This window comes from Mus caroli, unplaced genomic scaffold (assembly GCF_978045245.1).
Source record: "Mus caroli unplaced genomic scaffold, Mus_caroli_1 scaffold_1, whole genome shotgun sequence".
In the NCBI taxonomy this organism is placed as follows: domain Eukaryota; kingdom Metazoa; phylum Chordata; class Mammalia; order Rodentia; family Muridae; genus Mus; species Mus caroli.
The window spans coordinates 10,765,657-10,768,925 of NW_028227256.1; the positions used below are offsets into that span (position 1 = coordinate 10,765,657).

General features: G+C 48.3%; 1 pseudogene; it reads right to left on the reverse strand.

Annotated features, from left to right (window-relative positions):
- Positions 1-208: 208 nt before the first annotated feature.
- Positions 209-934, reverse strand: LOC110291480 (glyceraldehyde-3-phosphate dehydrogenase pseudogene; annotated as a pseudogene).
- Between the last annotated feature and the right edge of the window lie 2,335 nt (positions 935-3,269).

Here is a 3,269-nt window from a genome sequence, read left to right on the forward strand (position 1 = left end):
AATTTTTGGGGGGGTGCAGCGAAATTTATTGATGGTATTCAAGAGAGTAGGGAGGGCTCCCTAGGCCCCTCCTGTTATGGGGGTCTGGGGTGGAAATTGTGAGAGAGATGCTCAGTGTTGGGGGCCGAGTTGGGATAGGGACTCCTCAGCAACCAGGGACTTTCTCTTGCTCTCAGTGTCCTTGCTGGGGTGGGTGATTCAGGGTTTCTTACTCCTTGGAGGCCATGTAGACCATGAGGTCCACCACCCTGTTGCTGTAGCTGTATTCATTGTCATACCAGGAAATGAGCTTGACAAAGTTGCCATTGAGAGCAATGCCAGCCCCGGCATCGAAGTTGGAAGAGTGGGAGTTGCTGTTGAAGTCGCAGGAGACAACCTGGTCCTCAGTGTAGGCCAAGACGCCCTTCGGTGGGCCCTCAGATGCCTGCTTCACCACCTTCTTGATGTCATCATACTTGGCAGGTTTCTCCAGGCGGCACGTCAGATCCACGACGGACACATTGGGGGTAGGAACGCGGAAGGCCATGCCAGTGAGCTTCCCGTTCAGCTCTGGGATGACCTTGCCCACAGCCTTGGCAGCACCAGTGGATGCAGGGATGATGTTCTGGGCCGCCCCACGGCCATCACGCCACAGTTTTCCAGAGGGACCATCCACAGTCTTCTGAGTGGCAGTGATGGCATGGACTGTGGTCATGAGCCCTTCCACAATGCCAAAGTTGACATGGATGACCTTGGCCAGGGGGGCTAAACAGTTGGTGGTGCAGGATACATTGCTAACAATCTTGAATGAGTTGTCATATTTCTCGTGGTTCACACCCATCACAAACATGGGGGCATCGGCAGAAGGGGCGGAGATGATGACCCTTTTGGCTCCACCCTTCAAGTGGGCCCCGGCCTTCTCCATGGTGGTGAAGATGCCAGTAGACTCCACGACATACTCAGCACCAGCATCACCCCATTTGATGTTAGCGGGGTCTCGCTCCTGGAAGATGGTGATGGGCTTCCCATTGATGACAAGTTTCCCACTCTCGGCCTTGACGGTGCCGTTGAATTTGCAGTGGGTGGAGTCATACTGGAACACATGTAGACCATGTAGTTGAGGCCAATGAAGGGGTCGTTGATGGCAACAACCTCCACTTTGCCATGTGGAGAGCAGAAGGCAGCCCTGGTGACCAGGCACCCAATGTGGGTAAATCCGTTCACACCGACCTTCACCATTTTGTCTACGGGATGAGGTTGGCACTGCACAAAAAGATGTGGCTGTCTCTGGAACAGAGAGGAGCCAATTCTGAAATTTTACAATATCAAAATTTATAAATTGTTCTCTGAATTTTGCTTCAAAGCACTTGGGCTGACTGAGGACAACTGCATTACTGTCCAGTGGTCAAGGTCGTGATGTCACTGTACAATGTAGTGTGGTGAAGAAATGGGCCATAGGGTAGTAAGCCTACCCCTGCTAGGGGCCAAGAGAATGAGATAGAGTGGGAGGGACAGTTACTGGAGGAAGTGGAGCCCAGCAGCTTCATGACTTGGTCCTGTCTTGGTTGCATTGGTCTCAGCTGAGGTGTGGAGGAAAGAGCACTCACAGACCAACTTATGGTCTAACATGGGTTTCACTGGCTCCTGTAAACTGAGAAAGAAGTCCTTCAGGGTCACTGGGCAGGCCAGAGATGTGTGGCCCCTTTCTCCGTTTTCTCTGTTTCAATCAGAGATAATTAGTTGACCATGAAAGGACGGTGAAAACAATCTCCATCCCACATCAGTGTGAATGAAATATTCTGAGCTTTGTAAGCAGTCATAATTCTTCGCAAGGTCTCTCAGTGTTAATGAGAGTCATCTTCACAGTCAGCGATAAAAATTCTGAACCCAGAAAAGAACTCAACCTTTTGATGTTACTGTTAGAAGTAAAACAAACAAACAAAAACCCCCAAGATCCGCAAACCCAAACGTCCTATAGAGAGGACTTAAAGATGCTGGGGCGCAGCTCGAAACCTCAGCATGAGGCCATAGGATTTGTCAAGAGGTGGTTGTGGAGTTTTTCTTCAATAACAGTAATGGGACCGGATGTGCTGGGCTCTTACTGCTCATCTTAGCCAGCAGACTAATTTTACATTTATTATCTCTTTGTCATTCTTACAATTCTTTCTACAGATGGTCAAGGTGAGGCTCTGGGAAGGCTGGGAAAATGAGAGTCCATCCTGCACGCACTGAACGTGTTTCTCTGTGTCATTTACTTCAGGAGGTGCTCCTGCATGCTATTTTTACAGACAAGGCCCATGAGCTGTTACTGAACCCTTACGATGTGTCAGGCATTCTGTTAAGTGCATTCCTGGCATTGTTCGCTCCATTTTCCAGCCTTATAACAATCCTGTTAGATATACACCATTCATTATCCCTACATCATGGAGAAGAGAGCTGGGGCTCAGCCGTTGTAAGGAACTGGTCCAAATTGTGAGTTCAGTGACCAAAAAAGAGAAGACAAAACTGGGAGTCAAAAGTGGTCCTGGATGTGTTACCTTTGATGTCCAAGGTCAAAGGGTTCGAGGCAGAGTGTAGTCTTCCCAGTGTGGCCCTGCCTGTTTTAGTTACTGCCCCGCCCCCCCCCCCCCCATGATTTTAGTTCGTGTCCTTATGTCTTATGCAAAGTAGACAAAACCCATTAGGGTTTGCTTTTTTGTGAGATGCTTTTCATCCACACCATTAAGCAATGCTCTCTGCCTCTTGATGTGAGAGCAAATCCTTTAATCTTCACTTGTAGCTTGCAACTTTTCAGCCCTCTGGGATTTTTGTCTTTTAAGTTTTATACTTCCTGTTGCTGGCCTGGTTTTGAAGGGCTGTTTTCTGATACAAAGATTCCACACTACTTGTAATTTCTAATGTTTAAAAGTTACATGTACATGTGAGTGTGGGTCTGCTCTCGTGCCAGCATTGCCCGTGGAAACTGTAAGCGGCCGCCATATTCCTTGGAGCTGGAGGTGCCCGATGTGGGTGCTGGGAATTGAGTGGGGGTCCTCTGCAGGTGCCGTGCATTCTTTAAATCTCAGGATTGTCTGTCTGTCCAGTGCCAACTGCACTGTTCTCAAAAAGACTGGTTTGATGAATGAAGTCAAGGTGAGAAAGTCTTACCCAGTTTCTGATTTATATCAATTAAATTACTTGGAAATGTATACTTAGATGGGGAAACGATGTCCTAAACTCACTCTCTGTGTCCTGGAGAGCTGGGTTTTTGCCTCGACATGCAATATAAACTGAGAATGTTCCTAGTGATT